General features: G+C 44.9%; 1 protein-coding gene across 3 annotated transcripts in view; it reads left to right on the forward strand.

The window, feature by feature from the left end:
• Positions 1 to 12,825: 12,825 nt before the first annotated feature.
• PIK3R1 (phosphoinositide-3-kinase regulatory subunit 1) overlaps positions 12,826 to 22,174 on the forward strand; it is an 86,743-nt gene continuing 77,394 nt past the window's right edge. The window contains exon 1 of one of the 3 annotated variants that reach the window (XM_042987730.1): positions 12,826 to 13,026. The gene's annotated coding sequence lies outside the window, so the exon portion shown is untranslated. Of the gene's footprint in view, positions 13,027 to 13,256; positions 13,457 to 13,511; positions 13,907 to 22,174 lie in introns of those variants that run through there. The other 2 variants (XM_042987733.1, XM_042987732.1) reach the window with 2 other exon arrangements.

The following is a 22,174-nucleotide window of genomic DNA, read 5'->3' on the forward strand; positions in this document are numbered from 1 at the left end:
AAGAGATTATAAAATCTTCTATACCTGCTGTGAGGTACGTTCTGTTAGGGTCTCTGTGCTACAGTCTGGACACAGAAGCATAGAGAACATAAGTAACTTGTTCTAAGGTTACACAGCAGAGCTCCCTACAGGAATTTGAAACTGGGGAGTCTGCTTCAAGTCTAACCACCAAACTAGATGTCCATTGGGTGATTTCTCTATCTGCCACCCACCCAAACCTGCAGTCCACTCCAATGACCCTACAGGACTGCTGGGCATATTTTCTCTTCTGTTTTCAGGCCATGCTGCTTGAGCCCTGGCAGAAGTTTAGAGAAATAAACTGGAAGACCAGACATGGAAGGGTCAGAGGCTTCTCCTCCAGACCTTTCACCTGTCCTGAGACTTTTTCACACCCCACCCTCCCCATCCTCCAACCCGTCATCAACCACATGCCCCTTGGCATATAGTCCTGTCCTTTCCACTCAAGACTTGGGTTTCCCTTTGAAGTTGCTGCTACCTTTGTCACAAAAAAAATCTGTGTGTAGAATTTTCATTTCCACAGCCTGCTCTCAGGAACTGTCACCCTTCTCTTCCTTGGTCCTTATGCCCATATAAAGAAGGCCTTCTCTTCCTGGTATATAGGCTGGGGACTGCAGATGCAATGGTGAACAAAGCTAACGTGGCCCCTGCCCGCACGGAGTTGATAGTCTACTGGGGGAAACGAACATTATTCACAGAATGACACATCCTATAAAGCTACACTGTGACTGGTGCTGTAAGAGAAGTGTTTGATGAGTCCAGAGTGGGGAGTTGACCTAATCAGGGAGGCCCAGGCAGCCTTCCCTAGGGAGGTGTGGTACAAAGTGCAGGTCTGGAGAAAAAGGAGACTGTGTCCCAAGAACCTGCTCAGAGTCCCTACACCCGGGCAGGAAGGAGCGTGGTGATTTTGAGGAACTGAAAGAAGGCCAGCGTGTCTGGAGGACACAGGACGGGGATGTGGTATAGGAAGAGGGAAGAAGAGTAAGCAGGGACGAGACTGCACCGCCCACATTAAGGATGTCAGCCTGTATACCTACACATTTTTTGCAACGCTGGCTGCTCATCAGAAAAACGTGGGGAGCATTTTAGAAACACTGGTAAGAGAATCCCACTCCAGAAAATTAAATCCGAACTGGAACGGAGACCCAGGCATCAGGTTTTTTTTGTTTTGTGTTTCATTTTTTGTTTTCAAAGCTTCCAGATGATTTGATGGGAAATCATGACCCTCCGGCCCTGGGAAGCCACAAGATGTTTAAAAGAGAAGATGTGTACTCTGTGTGTTTAGGGGGAAGTGAAGGCCATCATCAGATTTACATTGCAGAAAGCATCCTGTGGCCAGAACTCTGGAGTTTGCAAAGCTAGGTCTCCCCTCAGAAGGGAGACTAGTTCAGTGACTGCTGAATGGTGCAAGTTTGGGGTGGGGGTGGGGGGGGGTGGGGTAGCAACCATGGAGATGAAAAGAGATGGGTAAATATGAGAGATTTCTGTTTGTTTAAACCTCTGGGGTTGGGGAGTGCTGAAATCATGGACTCAGTGTAGGGGAATAGAGAGAGGCGGGTTAACAGGGTTCTGCCTATACAGCAAGCTGCATAACTGTGCTATTTGTTGGGATAGCAGCAAGGACCAGAACCAGACGTGGTTAGAGTGATGGCCGGGCTTCAGTTTTGGCAGGTGGAGTCGGCCTTCATTTCATCTTGTGCTTTACTTCTCCTTTCTCTAGGCCTTCAAGGTGTCACCCACAAATCCTTGCTATTTATTATGTATTGAAACCAACAATAACAACAACAACAGAAAACTACTAAACACTAAATTCAAGTCATTGGCTTGATTGATCTGCCTTGGATGGTAACTTGAAGAAGCTTACTGACGCGTAAATAAGCCTTTCTAGTAAATACACACATTTTCCTAGCAAAGTTGTCTCCTTTCCATCTTCTCATTAGCATTTTTCATGTTGCAGATCCCTTGAGATGTTTGGTGCTGAATGACAGAAACCTCACTCCAAGAAGCTTAAATTAAAAGAACATTTTATTGTAGGGCTATAAAAGTATCACTTGGAATACAAAGATAAATTTGCAGCCAGGTTCCAAGAAAAATTAAAATCATGAACTCATGACTTTATGGTATCTCTCCTCAGTTCTGGCTCTCTGCCTATCTGCTTTGTCCTTCCTTCTTCTGTCTCCTCACAAACCAGCTTCCATCACTTCTGCTGTCAACATACAAGAACTGGCAGCTGATAGCTTCTGATAGGTTTACAGAGCTTCTGAGCTCAGACTTTAAGGGAGGCTATCCTGACTGTCATTACAAACTCCGGAATCCTGAGGAAGGAACTCATTGGCCAAATGTGCCAGGTATCCTGCTTTGGACCAATTACCTGTGGCCAGGAAGTAGGATCTGAAGGAAAGGTTATGATCAGCCCACATTGATTCATTTACCCCACTTAACTCTGGTTGCACTGGATGCTCTCAGTGATAGTCCTCGGTAAATGTGGTAGGACTAGGGTTGCAAGTCCTGGAAAAGCACAGGTTTGCCATGACATCCCAGTTGAGTATATTAAAATGTGCAAACCACAAGCTCTAACTGAAAACAATTCTAAGCAGGTTGATAATTTTATAAAGTATCCCGTCTTTCTAGACTGCTGTTACTATGGAATCTGAAGTCTCCAAAATTTCTAAAACCTTATATTGGATAGGGAGGAATGCTAGGAGACTTGTATATTATTTGGACTAGGAAGTTTTCCAGCTGATTCACCAAAGCCGTGCACTACTAGCTCTGATGTTACACTGATTTTAAATATCATTTGCATTTCTTTAGGTGGAAAAATTACATAACAAATCCTAGCTCCTTTGATTCTCATTAGTATCTGATTAACATTGAGACTCCCCAAAGCCCAAATAGAAGTAGCACGATTCAGATTTCAGTTGCGTTTGGGAAAATATGTACTTTGTTTCCTAAGAGATAGAGGAGAACTTGATAGAAGAGAAGTCATGAAGAAGCTGGTTTTGACAGTGTATTCTTCTGAAGCTCCAAGATAAGATGAGGGCTGTGCACATTACTGGTGATGAAAGTGATCATAAATAAAGATCTTCCAGGAGCTATCTCATGGATGGGTATTGAAAACCCACTAGGAAATAATCCGGCTGGTATTTCCATTCTGACTTCGCAGGGTGTGGCCTTCTTTGCAGACTCTATACTTTGTGAGGTCATGACCTTTGGAATTTCCCTCAAGACATAAATGTATAATCTAGTTAGGGCTAAAGAAATAACATGGTTAATAATGTTTATAAATGAATCTAGTGTCCAGTAGACAATCTTTTGCTTTGGGTGCCCTTGTTCTCATCAGCAAGGACTGTGTTTTCCCTCTTTTGGACCCTCTATATTTACCTTTAACTTCCTTCTCTATCTGCTGGACGGTACCTATAATTCTTGTTCTCCACTCATTTTCACCTGATTTCTGGTAAGGGGTTAACTGGTAGTTGAGGTGTTACCTCAAACGCAGCAGAACTGTGTGGTGGGGATTCAGATTGTAGACCTTTTTCTGCTGTTATCGCTCCGTGTAACCTAGGGCTAATTTCGTCATGTCCCAGACTTCCATTTTCTCATCTTTAAAACACATAGGAAAGAATTCGATGCTACACTGTCTTCCAGATATTAAATCATTAGCCTCTATAACAACAGCCTTCAGATGTATTTGTATCTTTAAAAGGTGTGAGATGGACAGTCTTTTCTTCTTCCCCAGGTATAATTCAGAGCAAAGGTCAGCCCACTTTTTTTTTTTATCAAGAGCCAGAGAGTAAATATTTCAGGCCTTGTGGGCCGTATAGTCCCTGTCACAACCACTGACGCTGCCATGGTAGTGTGAAAACAGCCATCGACAAGAGAACTTATTTACAAAAATAGCTGATGGCTGGAATTGGCCTGCAGGTGTAGTTTTCACACCCCTGCTTTAGCAATGCAGTCTGGAACCAAGTTGCTTGAGTTCAAAGCTCAGCTCTGCCACCTACCCCACCTTTTCAGGCCACAGTTACCTCCTCTGTAAAATGAGAGAAATGATACTACAGGTACCTCATAGGGTGGCGGTGGTGACTAAATGCATTCACATGTGTAAACCACTTGAACCAGTGCTCACTTTATACTAAGTGCCGTTAACTATATTATTCTCCCCCTCGTCAGCTTCATTTTGGGTTTCGGCACAGTATTTTCCTGTCAATGAGCTTGGCCCAGCGGCCTCTTCTGCAGGGAGGTGGTAATGGGGCAAGAGCCACTCAGTGCCAGGTGAGTAAAGACATATCCTTGTAAGTAAACTTTCCTGTTCATGGAGTTTCCACTGGTGGACAGTCCTAGATCTATTCACAGCTTCTTACCAGAGCAAAAGCACATCAGTTTAGCCTGCCTCACACTTGCGGCTCTAGCCCTCACTTGCGTGATAGGCTTTGAATGTAAACAGAAATCGTCCTGTAGCCTTCCGCATGGTAGCCTGTTGGTAAGCCCGGAGGCTTCTGAGCCCCCTTCCAGGAAAGAATGAATAAGAAAAAAGCGTGGCATAACCACCTCTGTCAAAGGGCTGAGCCTCGTGTTAGGGAAAAGAGTGAGTTTTTCAGATTTAGTACCACTAGCTTGTTAGTTTCATGCAGGGACTGGTGAGGGAACATTCTCCCAAATGAGAACATTAGGATACAGTTTTAATGGGGTCCAAGGTGGATTGTAGCAAGGAGGTATTGGTGGGCACGGGGGTCGTTGTGTGTGCTGACATTCGTTGTGAGGGAAATGGCTTGGGAACAGACGTGTATTCTTTTCTCCCTTTGCATTCCATGATTAAAAACAAACAAACAAAAATAGCCGGAATCGCCAGCTCCTTCGCCACAGAACTGCACGGTCAATTATTTTTTAGCAATTTCAGGTTGTTTTGCCTCAGATTGCATCATCAGCCTGCATAGTTTCCCCTGTTTTTCAAGTGGCAGGGTGCCTCAATTATGCACGAGTTTAGTAATCTTTTACAAGGGCATTGTTGACAGACCCACAAGCATGCATAAAAGTCGTAAATCTTTTCTTTAGTAACTCCACAGTACCTGTTAACGTTTGGCCAGTATTTACCAGGCCCCAGCTAAACCAGGATGGTGCCACTGAGACCACAAGCTACAACAGTGTGGCCGACTGGAGGAGGCTTAGGTACTTGTCATGATGCTGTCACTCAGCAGCTGGTGACTTGGAGCATCAACTAAATTGGTAACGCAGAGACAGTTATCTAACCTCTCTAGGACTCAGTGTCCTTATCTGAAAATGGGAGAGGTAAGCTAGAGGCATAAGGCACTAGGCAGCTTTCTAATTCAGGATTCCCCAAAGAGAGAGACCAGGGAGGTCCCAAAGGTCTGAAATTCTCTATTGATGAGCCCAAATCATCAGAGTTTCTCTGTGATTGGTGGTCACCAATAGATTAGTTGATAATCACAATGGTTAGGCTGAAAGTTGCCTTGAAGTAGCACATCACAAATTCAGGATAAGGGGCACCGTGACAGGAAAGCAGGAAGGTATCAGCGAACAGTGAGGCAGCAGGGGCTGCCTCGAGGCAAAAGGGCCCCAGTGGAGATTTGGTTCTGGTGCTCATCACGGATGGGACCGGGTCAAATCACAAAGCCTTTCTCAGTCTGTCTGTCCATCTGTAAGATGGCAGTCACGACACGTGCTGTACCCACAACCCAGAGCCAGTGCATTTCACAGAACAGTTCATGTGCAAGCCCTCTTTTTTTTTTTTTTTTTTTTTTTTTTTTTTTTGGTGCAAGCCCTCTTGAAACATTGAAATCCAATACAAAAGCCATCGTAAACACAGCTCCCTTAAAGCAGAAAATAGAAGACATGAGTGCTTAAAGAAACTGATACACTGCAAAACATCCTAAATTATGAGTAGTCGTTCCTTCAGGATGCATTTTATTCATAACTGGAGAAAGGAAGTGCTTGTTAGCATTATGATACATCCACCCACCAAGGATTTTGAGTGTTAAAATACGACTCTAACCAATTTTAGAAAAATGGGTACTGTCAGAAGACAGCCTTACCTGATCTAAAGTGTTTCCTTTGCCTACACAGCTTGGCAAGACCCAGAGAAAAGGCTGTGTGATTGGAGCTAGATTGGGGAGGCTGAGGGTAATGTGTTTCCTTTATTCTCCGAGGCTGTCTGAATACTCGGGCTAGGTTCCGTCAGAAGCTCTGACAGTTCTGGATCTCCTCCAGTGGAGGGAACAAAGGCTAGGGTTTCTTTTGAAAAATTCTTTCTGAGCAGCGAGATTGTCCAACACAGTTTCCTTGATAAAGGGCTCATTATCTGTCGGTGTGACTTTGCCCTTAATTTTTATGCTGGCAGGGCCAACACGAGCATATTTAAGCAAATCCTTTTACCCAGACAGCTGTAACAGCACCCTAACAATTTGTGCCAGGGCTCCAAACTGGGGTGTGGAATATAATCAATATGGGTTAAATTTCCAGTTATTTCAATCACCAAGAAATATAGTTTATTTGCTTGCTTCTTATTGTATTTACACTTGGCACTTTTCAAATGCAAGCTCATTTTCAAATAAAAAAATCGATGGTAGAATGTTTCAGAATTGTTTTCTTAGCTCAACTGACACATGCTTATGGATCTAAGTGGGTTGCTTGTATTGGAGTAAGGTGGCTCCAGAAGGTTGGGAAAAGGTGATCCTCTGAGAAAGAAATCAGAATTAACAATTAACACATGATGTAGCAGTGTGTGTGTGTGTGTGAGAGAGAGAGAGAGAGAGAGAGTGTCTGTAAATGGTGATGCAGAAAATCTTGTATCATCCAAGTCTAAACAAGGTGATTAAGTTTTAGTTTCTAAGAGGCAAACCTGGAATGTGATGTTAGCTCAGAAAGCTGAAGGCTAAGTGTCCTGTAAGCTTGGTAAAAGATTTTTTTTTTAATGTTATTTTTTGAGAGAGAGGAAGAGAGAGCATGAGCCAGGGAGGGACAGAGAGGGAGGGAGACACAGAATCTGAAGCACGTTCCAGGCTCCAAGTTGTTATGACAGTACAGAGCCTGATGCTGAGCTCGAACCCACAGACCGTGAGATCATGACCTGAGCCAAAGTCAGTTGCTTAAATGACTGAGCCACCCAGGTGCCCCTGGATTTACCATTTTTGTACCTCCATTCATTAATTGCTGAACACTTGGCTGTTTCCAGCTTTTGGCTATTGTGAACAATGCTGTTGTGAACATTGGCATGCAAGTTTCTATTTGGGTCCCTTCTCACTGTGGTTTTAATTTGTATTTCTCTAATAATTAAAGATGTTTAGCTTCTATACATGAGTTTATTTGCCATGCACATATCTTCTTTGGTAAAGCGTTTAAATCTTTTGTCCATTAAAAAAATTTTTTTTAATGTTTTTCTTTATTTTTGAGAGTGGCAGAGCTGAATGGGGGAGGGGCAGTGAGAGAGGGAGACACAGAATCTGAAGCAGCTCCAGGCTCTGAGCTGTCAGCACAGAGCCCATTGTGGGGCTCAAACCCACGAACTGTGAGATCATGACCTGAGCTGAAGTCAGATGCTTAACCAACTGAGCCACCCAGGTGCCCCTCTTTTGTCCATTTTTCAAAAATCTTTATTTTATTTATTTTTGAGCGAGAAAGAGAGCATGAGCAGGGGAGGGGCAGACAGAAGGAGGGATGATCCCAAGCAGGCTCTGCACTGTCAGCACAGAGCCTGTTACGGGGATTGAACTCATGAACCCTGAGATCATGACCTGAGCCGAAACTAAGAGTCGGATGCTTAACTGACTGACCCACCCAGGCACCCTGCTTTTGTTCATTTTTAAAAGCTGTTGTTTGTTTGCTTTTTTGTTACCATCTTGTGAGAGTTCCTAACATATTCCTTAAATGTTTATTTATTTTACTTTTGAGAGAGAGAGAGAGATTGATTGTGAGTGGGGGAGGGGCAGAGTGAGAGGGAGACAGAGAATCCCAAGCAGGCTCCATGCTGTCAGTGCAGAGCCCAACGTGGGGCTTGAACTCACAAACCGTGAGATCATGACCTGAGCCGAAATCAAGAGTTGGACGCTTAACCAACTGAGCCACCGAGGTGCCCCTCCTAATGTATTCTAATACAAGTCCTTTGTTGGATATATGTTTAACAGCAGATGTTTTTCCCAAGATGTGGCTTCTTATTTTCACAACAGTGTCATTTGAAGAGCAAAACTTTGCAGTTTTGATGAAGTTCAGTTTGATTTTGATTTTTTTTTTTTCTTTCGTAGCTGTGTCCTAATTTTTAAGAAATCTTTTCTTCTAAACCTATATTTTCTTTTAGGAGTTTTGTGGTGTCTGCTCTTAGATGTTTAGGTCTATGATTCATTTCCAGGCAATTTTTTATATGGTGGGATATCAGCACCCAAGTTCATTTTTCCGTGGACGTGGCTTTCCAGTTGCCCCATGCCTGCTGATGTTTTAGCACCAGTTGTAGACTGGCTTCCTGGTGGCCCTGTTGCTCTGTCCCCAAATCTGGCTTGACTTCTTCCAACTCTCAGAGGCTCTTTCTGGAGAGTGCTTGCACACTATTGCTCTAAAGGTCACAAATCTAAGAATTTATATTGAGTTTCCTTTCAACTTCCAGGCTTTTCTCCCTTACGGAGTACCCTCTCTGTACCAGTAAGTCCATGAGCTGCTGGAGTTACCCCAAAATAAAACGTGGCCCTTGCATTCAAGAAAATAGCTACACAAACATTTGCTTCTATGTTTCACATTTTATCACCTCAACTGAGGTTTACTGTGTTGTAACTTTTTGAAGTACAGCTTCTTATTTCAAGGGACTTTGAGGGCAGCCATTGGGTAGAATGTGGCTGAAAACTACTGCACAGGTGGCTTATTCACTTGTATCTCATACTGGTTGATTTGTCGAGTCTTATCCTCAACAGTTGATGAGGATTCAGACACTAAAAGATTAGACAGGGATGTCCACAGAATGGATTGTGAGCAGAGAACTCAGGGTATGTATGAGCGATTATGATCTGACACGTTCTCTGGGGGTACACTCGGAATGTTGTCACTCTTTGTAGGACTTCAACATGGTTAACAGCTTGTTCAGGCTCAGAAACACCAGACTGAGAAGTACAGTATTGGTGGCCTTAAGAATTTTCACTCTGCTAGGAAGCATTCCAGCCATTTTTTTCATGTTTCCCTTAACCTGTGGTTAACCTAGTCATTCACAAAAGTGAAAAATCTTAAGCTAAGTAATACAGGGACTGATTGCCACCCCCCCCCCCCAGAATTTCCATTATCAGGGCAGGAAAGAGGAAAAATAAAATTATTAGGCAAAACTCCTTAGTGTTTGGTGGTGCTCGTTTCTCACCCATTACCATCTCTCAGCTGTTGAATGCCTGCAGTGTTTGGTGCCATGGAGAACAGAAGATTGGAAATACAGAGGCCTTTAGACCAGCAATTTGAGATTCCAACAAGCTAGTTGTCCTCTTGGGTGTCCTTTTTGTTGTTGTTGAGGTCCACTTAATTTTATGATGTAAGGCATCATAAAACCATCAACCAGTGGTCATCACACTTATGTGGCCTAACCCAGGTTTCAAAAAATGTTGAATTAATTGCCAGCATTTAGTCATTGAGAAATGGCCCATAAAAGTCTGGGTTTCCAGCTCCTCTCTGAAATTTGGAAGGTTTGGTAAATTTGGGCTCACATTCCCATGTGGTGACGATCAGCTAAATGCTAGTACCAGCTGCTTCCTGTAAGACCAGCCATTTGTGCTCCAGTCTCTCCCAGCTGGCCTTCCTGATGGTACCTTTCCTACCTGGATCCCCCAGAGCAGTGGTTCTTAACCCTGGCTTCACAGTGGAGACACGTGAGTAACTATAGAGGCCACGGATGCCTCTGTTCTACCCACAGAAGTTTTGATATAATCTCTCTGGGCTGCTGACCAGGCACTGGGATTTTTATAAGCTCCCCAGCCAATGACAAGTGCCATAGCCAAAACTGAGGACCCCTGCTAAGACGGTACATTGCAAACTTTAAATTGCACATCAGTCACCTGGGGATTTCGTTAAAACGCAGACTGTGATTCAAGAGGCCTGGGATGGGGCCCGGGACACTGCATATCTAACCAGCTCCTAGATGGTGCCAATGCTGCTGGTCTGTGCACCTCTCTTGGCAAAGTAAGGCTCTAAGGCATTTGTACTTGTGTTGTTGTTTGAACTCTAAACCACATCATTGGGTTTTGAGTCTAAAGGAATTGTGTTCTAGCATTCACATCACTGCAGTAGTTGGAGTGATGGGGGCCAATGAGGATATCTGACCAGTCTTCTTTGGGGAGGACACTTCTTCCCCAAAGTGGCTTGCTGTGGCCACTGAAAGCCTTTCAGGGTCCTGCGGGTCCTTGTCTCTGTTAGGTCTGACTTCCAAACCCCCTTGACCATCACCAGTTGTGCACATCATACCCATCTTCCTTTGGGAAATTGTACATCCTCTGACATTTTGAGCTCCTCAGTGGTGGCACCACCTGGCAGCCAACAGTTTGGCTGCTACTGATTGAACAGTGGTGTTTCTGTGCCCATTTGAGCATTTCAGTGCAGTGGTTTTCCGTCTGTGTTCCCAGCTGCCCTAGGCCTAGGGCAAAGGCTCTCAACCCCTAGTGTGCACGGAAGACTTGGAAGGCTTATTTAAACAGATTGGTAGGCTCCACCCCCCCAGCATTTGTGATGCAGTAAGGACAGAGAATTTGCATTTCCAACCCATCCCCAGGAGATAATAACCTGCCTTGTCCAAAGGCCTAGAGGTTCCCTTGACCTCACCACAAGGCTTCTTGTAACAGTTACATTTCTGGAGTCCAGGTAAGATTTTATTTAGGAAAAAGGTTTATTTTTAAGTTTGATTACTACTGTTTTGTTGCCTTTTGTTATTTCATAGACAGCAATGGAAAATGAAAATATAAAAGCTAATGTTAGTGCTGTGGGGGCAGATATCATTACAGAGGAAACAAAGACTGAAATTATTCAGCTTATCGAAGAAAAGCATAATTTTCCTCCCATGGGACTTAATGCTGTGTGTTCCATAGGATGGAAAAAATGAAAGAATATACAACATAAATTGCTAAAGACCACCTAAAAACGAGGAAGCTCAATTTAAGGATTTCATGCTTTTTTAGGTTTGAGGGAATAGAACCCCATCGTAACAGTATGTAAGTCCCTTTCCAGGAACTCATCGTGTACAAAAGGAGAGGGTAGCTGGTAAGGTTTCTTCAGACCCAAGCCTAAAGGAAATAGTGCAAATATCACAGCACTTAGAGCTCAGTTTATTGGACTGGGTCAAGGTAATTCTACTCCAGGCTGAGACACCTCATTTCATTTACCAAGCTCAGGCAAACAATAGATGAAGCCCATCATTTCATAGAGTAGGTGGAAAGGATATTGCTTGGTAAAGTTTCGGTAAAGTGGATTCTTAAACATGTAGGTAGTTCTCTACTTCTCTATCTCCACTTTAAGAGACATGTTGGAATAATAGGTCAGTACCTGAAACCTAAAATAGAAGAAACTCTTTCCATTAGAGTGTGAGTCACCTTTCAAAATGATTTTATTTTCTGAGGATACTCAATTTCAGGATGTCCTCTACTTCCAACACCCAAGGAATAAACCACCAAATTCAAAGTTTGACACAAGTCTTAAGTGATGGTAAAAAAAAAAAGAAAAAGAAAAGAAAAAAGAAAAGAAAAAAAAAAAAGGAAAATCCTTGCAAGGGAATTGGCAAAGAGCTGTAAAAGGGCTTTAGGGCAAGCAGGCTGGGCGCGTGCAGATCTCAAAACTGCTGAAAAGAGGGATCTGCGAATAGATGTTTAAAAAGCGGACTCCTCCACGGTTTAATAAGTAAAGAGCAGAACACAAGTTGCTGGCATTCCATCTCACCCGTCCTGGGAAGGTCTGAACCAACATCAGATTTTTCTTCAGCAACTAAGTAATGATTCTTAGTGGAAGAATCTGCATTTGAAAACTAACATTTAAGAGACAGTATAATTTCATGTGAGCCTCCACTCCCTACCCGAGGGGCCGTGGTCCGCCAGAGCGACCTACATTTGCTCCGTCATGGCAAGGCTGGAAGGGATCAGTTAGCGTGCGCCCTCTTCATAAAACTCTCTTCCCCAGTCGCGGGCCCGCCTGGCTCCCAGCGGCGGCGGTGCCAGGCTGCTGGAGCTCGTGGCAGCTTGCGGGCGCTAGCCTCTCCGGCTCACCCCTTCACCCTTCCTTCACCCCGGGACGCCACGCGGATAGCGTGGTTTTTCCGCCCACTCCCGAGGCTGTGCTGGCGAGGCCGGGAATTGCAGGGCCTCCCGCCTTGGCGAGCCCAGGAATCCGAATCCTCCCCGCCCTTGGCACTCCGCTGGGGCACTGGGGGCTCGAAGGAGGATAGGGGTCGGCTCCAGACCCTCCGATTAGAGACGCAGCCTGTTACGTCTGAAATCATCCCCCACCTCTCCCGGCCCCACCGCCTCTGGTCCCGGAGACACCGGCAGCTGGCTGTGCCGCGGCCTGGCGCAGATCCAGAGCGCTCCGCCGCGGAGCTAGCGCGGGGCCCGGCCGCCCGGGGCATCCCCGCGGCCGGGGGCGGAAGGCCGGCCCGGCGGCAGGAAGGGTCCGCAGAGCCGGAGCTCCGCCCCTCCGGCCGCCCAGCTCCAGGGCCGGCACGGTGAGTGGCGGCGGCCGAGGGCGCGGCGCCAGCGGAGAGGGGCGGAGACGTGCGCGCTGGTTGGCGCGGGCTCGGGGGCGGGGCGCGCTGGGCCGGGCCGGAGGCGGGGCCGGCGCCGGGCGCTGGAGCTGCTGGCTGACGGAGAGGAGTCGCGAGCAGCTGGAGCGGAGTTGGAGGAAGCGGCGTCCGCGACGAGGGCTGCGGGCTAGCGGGTTGGAGGCGCCGCGCTCGAATCGGGAACGGCGGGCGGCTCGAGGCCGGGTCGGAGGCGCGTCGGAGGCCGCCGCTGCAGCCTGGGCCCCGCAGAGGAAGGAAGCCGGCCGGCAGGGGAGGTAGGCGGCGGCAGCGGGTCCGGGTGTGTGTGCCCGGGAGGGGGAGGCAGTGCGTGCGCGCGCGGCTGCCGCCGTTCTCTTCCTGTCACCAGCAGCCGCTTCTCCTGCAGAGCAGAGCCGGGGGAGAGCGGGCTGGCCGCCGGCATCTCCGGCTCATGGCCAGCGTTTTGCGTGCTCCCGGCCGCCTCAGAGCTCCCGTTTCCCCGGTCCTCTTCCGAGCTGGCTCTAGCTGCACGCCGCCGGGCGCATTCGTCCCCTGAGTTGCAGGCGATCTCGGGCTGGTCTCCACCCCTCCGTTACCGCACACTTCTGAGGGTCCTTGCTGTCGCCTTGCAGTTTTCCGGGGTCCTTCACAGAGCGCCCAAACCGTTGCCTTTGAGTTAGCGGGAAGGAGCGAAGCCTTCCCCCGCGTCCTTCGGCTGCAGCCAGGGTAGCTGCTCGGGCCCTTCCCCCGAGCGGGTGGGGCGGCGGTGGTCCCCGGAGCTCGCCCCGAGCCCCCGCCCTCCTAAGTTTGTCTTCCTCCTCTTCCGGGGTGGGGGAAGTGCGCCTCGGGGCGGCTGGTCGCTGGGGCCCTAACGGCGTTTAGTCCCGGCCGGGCCTGGACAGGTTGTTGGAGGCATATTTAACCGGGTCCTCCAACAGCCCGGAAATCCAGCTTTTTGTAGCGCGGAGCGAGAGTGGAGGGACCTGCCCAGCAATATGGAGCCGGCTAGGGAGAGCAAGAGAGTGTGGCAAGCCCGAGCTAAAATATCGTGGGGGAATTATCTGGCAACCGCTGCTCTAACACTCACTTCCCAAGAGCAGAAACTGCCCCGCAGATCGCAAGACAAAGAGAACTGGAAAGCTCAGGCCAGGCACTCCAGTACCGATACATACTTTGGTAACCTGAATTGGAGCATGAACTAGAAGGGTGTGAGTGGAATGGCTGTTACATGTTGAATGCAGAATGTGTGTGAACTGGATTTGGGGAAATTCTTAGGCTTCTCTGAGTGCAGTTAACATGGAAAAGGTCTCCCTTCCACCGTTAATCCCTGGTGGAGCTGCAGCACTGTTGGTGTCTGAGTATGAGTTTACTCTTTATTTGGGGGGGGGGGGGCGGGGGTTGACTTTGGAAGCGGTACGGGGTTGGTTTTTTTTTTTTTTTTTTTCTTTTCCTGTTCTGTTCTTTTTCTCTTTGTCATTCAGTGCGAAGTACGACTGGATAAAACAGTTCCGGGTTTTGAGTGCAGCCTAAGATTGTCATTTCAGCGTAAGGAGGTTCAAGTTTTAGTTGTTAGGCGGGACTTTCACCAAGCTTATTGACCTAGGCATTTATCTGGAATTGCATTTTAATGTTTCATTAGCTTGGGTTGCGTTTTCCACTTTAAAGATGGGTAGGTAAGCTAGAAAAGATCGGAGTAGACATGTTTATTTCTGAGGTATGCTCTCAGAATAAAGGATCTTCAGGGTGCAAATAATTGGGAATTTGGGGAATTCTGCACAGAAGGCCGCAAATATTAATCTTAAAAAAGAAAAATAACCCCCCCCCCCCCCCACAGTTCCTTAATACATTTCACCTTTCTTGAAATTAACAGTTAAAACTCAGAGGATAGCTTCTTAGAAACAAAAGTTGCTTAAACTTTGGGAAGCAAGTGTTTTTTGGTTGTTACAAAGAAAATACCTTAAGAGTAATTCTTTTTTTTTGGGGGGGGGGTCCCTGTAAAGTTCTAGAAGGTGTGTTTGGTTCAGAATCAAGGTTTAAACTGGAAAGGTCAGTGGAGGAGACCTACCTGCCTTACAGAATTGTTGGGTTATGTCACTGCTGGCCTCTTCAGCTTTTGTATGCTAGTTGTAGGCAGGTAGTAGATAGTCATACTTTTCCATAACAATGTATGGGTTTTTATGATTGGAAGGAAGTTCTGTGTATCTCAAACTGGCTTTCAAAGTGCTATGTGCATTTGCTTTCTAACTTCCATCTTGTTTTGGGACCTGTTCTTGTCAGTTGCATAACAGAACTCTGGTGCACACTGTCTATCTGCTGTTTTATCTGCTTTTGTAAAATGATGTTATCACTGTGTCTTTTCTCACGTATGATGCTGATAGTGTGAAAAAGCACTTCCCTTCCCATTGGTTAATTATATTGTCTTTTCTTAGCTATTTTTTGTTTAATTTATTAAGATCAGGAAATCCGCACAGCATAAAGTTGGTTTGGAGGAATGAAGTGGTACAATAAGTTACAGTTACCACATATTTTGGTTGTTGGTAGTGATTCTGGTAGTATGCGTTTATCTTCTGGAAATGCCAATTGTATCTCAGCTGATTTCTGAAGGGTTTTGTATCTTCAATGCAAAGATACACCACCTACCTACCCAAATCTTGTGTTGTTAAACATGTGACCATACCTTTAATTAAATTCTTCCGTGAATGCCGTGTGATTTTTAAATTAGTGTGTTGGTCAAAATCTCCTTTTTTTCTTAGATAGTTCAGGGATCAGGTTCTAAAAAGGCATCCACTCTGAAAGATTGTCCATATGCTCATTAAAACAGGAACAATTTCAGTTCACCTTTTATTGTGTTTGCATTTTGTGATTTTCAAAATGCATTTTATTGCATAAAGCGATGGTGAAGGAGCAGATTCAAAGAAAGTGATTTAATGGTTAGGTTAGATCATAGAAAGCTGAGATAATGGTTGCATTTAGAGTTTTGCTTTTAATTCTCTCACCTGTGGGGCATACACCATGCAGCAGAAAATGAGAAGTGTTTTTTTCTGTACGTTATACATTTTAAATAGGCTCCCCACAGATCTCCCTGTTTTGGAGGACACAGGGATTTGCCAGAGAAGGCAAGAGAATGGAGCCTCTTAGTAAAGCTCTTAGAAAATGAGGTTGCTTATCAGTGGAGGGAATGGCTTATCAATTTAGCTTTTTGCCTTAGAAGGCACAATATAAATTGTGTAACAACTATTAATAAAAGACTTAGGTTGTAAGTAATTTTTAAAATATCGGTATTATTTATTGCTTTTTTTCTCTGTCTCTTCCACCTATATCCTAATGTGATTTCTTGTTATGCCTCTGCCAACGCTCTTATTGGAATTACTTGCCTAAAAGAATGGCAATTAAAGGCCATTTCATGTACATTATGCCAAATGAGCTGAAAAATAGACTACATAATTACTCATAAACTTGTCTGTTTGGCTTATGTTGTTTTTTTTTTTTTTTTTTTTTGAAAGGGTACAATGAGCTTAGCATAGCTTTTGCTGAAGAAAAAAATCCTGCTATAAAAACATCTTTGGAGATTTTATCTTCCCAGCATTGTCCTCCTTAAAGTAAATAAAATACATACCCACAGGCATCTGTAGTGAAAATAGTTTTCAGGTTAAGGATCACCCCAGAAAGTACTGAAATCACAGGAGTTTGGGCAAAGTGTGAGAAGACCCCAGCACTGTGCAGAGTGAGTTAATAAAGCGAGGTCCCTGGGCAGGCATGCCTTGCCCCTCCCCTCCCTAGCTGGACACCGGTGGTCCAGACCCTGGGAGGAGCGAGGGCTGCAACCTAAGGACGAAGCTCCCTTTAGTCCCTGGAGGACTGTGTTAGTGCCTGTCATCTTTTCTCTTTGAGGGCAGCTAGATCACCATATCCTGTTGGAGAAGTCTTGGCCCCTCCCTGGTCTCTCCAGAGCCACCCTCTCCCTCAGGCGGGGAGAGAACTAGGTGGGCAAAGTCCACCTGCTGCCTTTATGTGTCTGTCTGAAAAGAAGTTAAGTAGACAGCAGACTTTTATTTTGGCTAACTTCAGGATGCATTTACAAGGGTTTGCAAGCATTTAGAGGCAACACACACACACACACACACACACACACACACACACAAATTCCTAGCAAATTTTCCTGTTTCAGGTAGGAAGTGTATAATTGGAAGTAAGGGATGTTGAATACTAGTAGCCATAATAATAATGATATCAATGATAACATAGCCGCAGTTCACTAGCTATGTAACGTCAGGCAAATTATCTAAGTTTTCTGTGCTTGTTTTCTCATCAGTAAAATGGGGATACAAATTGTATCTAGGAAGTTGTAAGGGTTAAATGAGTTGATATATACGAAACTCTTAAGAGCTGTGCCTGATCCATAGTAAACACTACGTTGGTGTTAATTGTATTAAGCTCTAATTATCCAGCACAGAGCTTAGTACTTTATAGATGTAATTTCATTTAATCGTCCTAGTAACCCTGTAAGGTGCAGGTTTGCTTATTGTATCTGCCTCATAGATGATAAAATTGTGCCATGGAGAGATCTGAGTAACTTGCCCAAGGTTAAAAATCCAGACAGTGATGGGGACAGCTGCCTGCGTCTGAAGCTCAGTGCTTATACTAATCTTCTTGCTAAGACTTTTGCAAAATAGCGCTGCATTTTCACAAGAGGAGCCAGTTCAGATCATCTTCCTTAGTCCTCTTCGTTCCATGGCCTTTTCCTCAGTACCTGTTCACCGTGATGAGGCAGAGAACCAGAATAGTCACCCCCCTGGCCTTTCCCGGGTGATGGCATATGTTTCTGAGGCCCCTCAGAAGCTGCTGGAGGAGCATCGGCATCTTTCTGCCAGCCTCCTGGTGATGACTCCAGCTGGACCTGGGTCTCTGTTCTCTGCCCCTCCTCAGGTGCTCCGGCTCTGTGTCCTCACTTTGTTTTCTGCAGAGTCCTGCCTCCTGGTTATTTCACCTAGTACCCCTGTACTGTCCCGTACCCCTCCTGGCCTCACTGCTCTTGGGGTGCCAAACGGGCTTGCAGGCAGGAGTCTTCATCTAAACACCCTGCTTGCCCACAGTAGGGACTAAGCCCTGAGGGTTGCAACCATCAGCACGTTCTGGTTGGTTTGAAAATGAATGGGGGTGTTTGATGACTATTGATTTAGGTTCAATTTAACTTTGCTCTGACTTTGATTTTTATGATTTCCAGAACACTATACTTGAAAGGTGGAAAGCTTTGTAAATAATTTCTTAATTTAGGTTGGGAGCTTGCCCTAGACTCAGACCTAGCACCGGGAGGACAGAGAAATGGAATGTAGGGAAGTGGGGGTCGGGGTCCATGAACCCTCCATGGCCTTTGCATCTGAGTCGAAGATCCAATGCGTGTTGGGACCCAGTGCCAAACTGCTAATTCAACCACAGGATAGAATTGTATGATTAGAGTATATTCTTGATTTATTTCAAGTGATTTTAAAATATCTTATATTCCTTCCTCCCATTAAGTTTGGTAAATCCTTGTCCTTTGTAAAAGGGGAGTAAGTCAACACAAAGTCAGAGCACTTTGCAAAGAATTTTGTTTGGTTCTCTGCCAGAATGCCTGCAGGTTAGAGTGTTAAATTGAAAATTTACATTGAGGCATTTGAACATTAAGAAGTCATGGATTGCTGATTGTCAGACATCAGACACAACTTTATTTTGAGGCACAGAATAAGAATAGATCAGTATCTTAGCAAAGAGAGAAAATATACTTCTGATAAATGGTGTGACAGGCAATCTTTGAAAAGATTGAAATACTGGAGCACAATAATTACTGTTAAAGAAATTTTGAACTATTACATGTGATGTTATGTGAGTAAGTTTGTTATTTGTTGATGGGATTTCTTTATACCTTTTACAGTAATTTACATGTACAGTAGCTTAGAGCCTAGATTAGAAAACTGCATTACTTATTTGAAAACATTAATTTATGGATGGTAGATATTTTTCACATATAAAACCTTTACTATGTTAGCAATTATGTTGGAGCTAGGTGGAAATAGTTCATTGGACAGGTGAACATAGCCAAGGAGATTAGAGCCATAATCTTGTGAATCTCGGCAACATGTATCCGGTCAATCTGGGTAGTTTGGGCTCCAAATTGATCTTAGGAGGGTTATGTTACACAGGCAATGCCGATGCCTCAGGCTGCTGAGTTTTCTGCAGTCCTGGGGAGAATTTGAGGGTAAGGGAAAAACGAAAAACAAAAAACTTGCCAGTTGTCAAGATATGATAGCTCTCGTGACTATGGTTTAATGTTTCCCATATCCCCCCTCAGGAGGAGCTGAGTTGTTAGAAATTGTGTAGTCAGGGGCCTGGGACAGCGGTAGGGGACATAGATGCCAAGAGGGGTACAGGTGGCAGTAGTTGAAGCTCTTAGAGCAGAAGTGGGCAGGATTCCAGAAGTGGGCAGCCTTCCAGAAGTGATGTGCCCAGTATTCTTTTATTCATAGTTTATAGACTTCTTTGGCAAGGATGCATTTTACTGAAGTCTCTTTGGAAGAAAATTTGCATTGTCTAAGATACTGGGTCCTGAACTTGATGGGACTGCTGCCAGGTTGTAGTGGCTTTTTTTGGCAGGTGTGTTTGTGAAAGAGCCACAGACACTATCAGTAGGGCCACTGTCACAGAGAGTAAATAGAAAGCAGACATTCAAGGTTAATCTGGGGGGCCAGAGTATGCAGGCAAGGAATCTGCATCATTGACCCCATGGACCCACCAGGGCTGTCTTTTGTCATCAAAGCAAGTTGAATTTGGGCAGTAGGTTTTCGTGGTGTTAAAAGTGTCAGACCTGGAGCTAAAGTACTTGAAGGTGACTTGTGATTCCTCCCATCAGTTGATCGGTGTTACCATGGCCAAGGTACTAAATTCTTTGTTATCTCAGTTTCCTCCTCTGCAAAATGAGAATATTGATAGTGCTGCCTCAGAGTTATGCTGAGTATTGACCCAACATGCTGGGCCGTGTATAGATCCCATTAAGCGTTAGATGATTCTGATTGAATGAGTTAATACACACAGAGCTCCCAGTAAGTATTAGATAAGGAGGAAGAGGAAAAAGATTGGATAGATTAGTATACATACAGCTTCCAGTAGTGTTAGATGATGCCCATGATGATCAATATGACAGTGACCGTCATTGAAATGGGATGGCCATCGGGAGAAATTGTGTATTGTGCAGCAGGGTAGAAGAGCCTGCCTCTTCTCCCTGGCCAAGACAGGATAGGGACAGGACACTATCCAGTCCCCACCCACATGACTAGTCAGCTCTCCCTCTTCTCTTACAAGGTTGCTCTCCAACCACTTTGTTGGCACTGAATCTTGGCCAACCTTGAATTGTTTTGATTGATCTTCGTGGCCTTGGCATTGTTGAGTCCCAGAAGACAGGAATGGTGTGTTCTTATAATCTTAGCATCATAGAAGATGTGGCTTTTTGTTGTTTTGTTTTTTTGTTTTTTTTGCTTTTTTTTAAAATCCAATTAAAGCCCAGAATTCTGCACAGGATTCTTCTAACAGGGAAAGTCAGGTTCTCCTTACAAACATTGAGGGACGGGAATTTGTAGAGATATATGGGTCTCTGGCACCTGGGTGGGAATTGCTAACTCTCAGGTCTGGCCTTCTTGAGATCATCAAGTTCCTCAGGGTTTTTTTCCTCTTTGCACAGATTTAGCCTCAGGCCAACATTAGTATAATTTTCAGGTTTGTAAAACCTTGACCACACGTGGAGCCTCTTAGTGTGGCCTCCTCTGTTGAGGAACATGCATATCTACAGAGGTGTGCTGTGATGGGGGGCCTGGTGGCTGCTGAGGGCTGTGTGGGGGAGAGAGTGATTAAGAGAGACAGGGCGGGAGGGAGAGAGAAAGGGAGGAAGAGAGGGAGCATAAAATACTCGCCATTCTGTGAAGAATCTCACCAAACTGGCCCACTGGGTTGTTGAAATAGAGGAAGCCATAGGCAGCAGCTGGTGGGAAGATCTCTCCAACCTACTAGTTGAAGATGTTTTTTTTTTTTTTTTTTTTTTCCATAAAGACCTACATTGCCAGGAAAAGCTAACAAAAATTTCAAGGCAGATTTGGAGGAATTAAATTATTCTTAGGCATGTTGCCTGGTTTCCAGGCATTTAGGGATATGTAAATTTTCATGTTCTTTAGAGTTCTGTGTCTCATTTGTACAGAGTACATTAGTACTAAAAACGAAATTTGCTAGTTCTACATTTTTGTGTGAATTTCTGCAGTGAATATTTAATTTGATCCTGGATCTATCAAAAGGAGAGGTTGTCTTCAAACATAATATAGTTTATTTTTCTCCTACACCCTGCTGGTTGCTTTAATTTTTTTTTAATCCGATGACTGAAACACAAAGTAGAATATCTATCTCAAATTAATATTCTTACTCAGCAAAGGTTTCCAGTGTTTGTTTTTTAGTTCTTTTAATTTTAACTCTCCTAAGAGTGTTATTGTACTATGGCTAAGAGGCTCTATAACCGTGTAAAGTTGAATGCTTTATGCTTCTGAATGCCAACATTACTGTCTGCGATTAGATCTTACTTCTTAAGATGCATACGCCGATGAGTTCCTTTAATACTAAACATCTATAGTGGCCCCACTCGTTAAAACGTATCAAGCTGTCTTTGATATAGAACACTGATATTCTGTGGCTGTCGCTGATGGCTTTGTGACTTGGCCAGCTTAACTGAAACCTTTAGGTTGCTTTTACTCTTTGTAATAAAGATAGCATTGAGAAACAACTAGGGTGCAAAGCATGTACATGGACACCCTGTTCTATTGGCAGGCAGGCCCCTTGCTGACTTTCCCTCTCGAGAGTCTGGAATCCCTCTGCCTCCACTATGTTAAAAAAAAGCGAAAAGCTTGCAACTGCTCGTTTTCCCCGACACTGGGGCTGTCTTTCCAGGGTGATCTCCCACAACCATCTCTGCTTTCTCTTCAGTTCCTTAACTCCTCAAATTCTAGTTAGTATCCTCAATACCTCTAGACCGGGGTCTGCTTTCCCAAAAGCCAGTGATGATGCGGTGATGGGCAGAGCCCAGGTTACCTGGCCTTGCCTCACTTTCCTCCCTGCTGGAGGCCCCTGTGGGATTTGGTCTCAGGGATTCGCTTTTCCCACCAAAACCCTCTAATTTATTATTTCCTGCACATAGGGTTTGTGTCCAAAGCGTGACTTTGCTTTTTCAGGTGTGTTCAGCGAACCCCAGTGTTTGATCCTTGGATCATTTTTTAACCTTTAATATTTTTCCTTGTGAGTTCCTCCATTCCGCTGAGTTCAGGCTTGCCTTATTTGCAGCTGATCACCAGATCTGTAGTGTGTTCCCTGTCTTAGAGTCCCAGACCAGGTTTTCCCCTGCCTCCCACCGTCCTTGCATCTGTAAGCCTGTCAGTC

This window comes from Panthera tigris, chromosome A1 (assembly GCF_018350195.1).
Source record: "Panthera tigris isolate Pti1 chromosome A1, P.tigris_Pti1_mat1.1, whole genome shotgun sequence".
Lineage (NCBI taxonomy): Eukaryota > Metazoa > Chordata > Mammalia > Carnivora > Felidae > Panthera > Panthera tigris.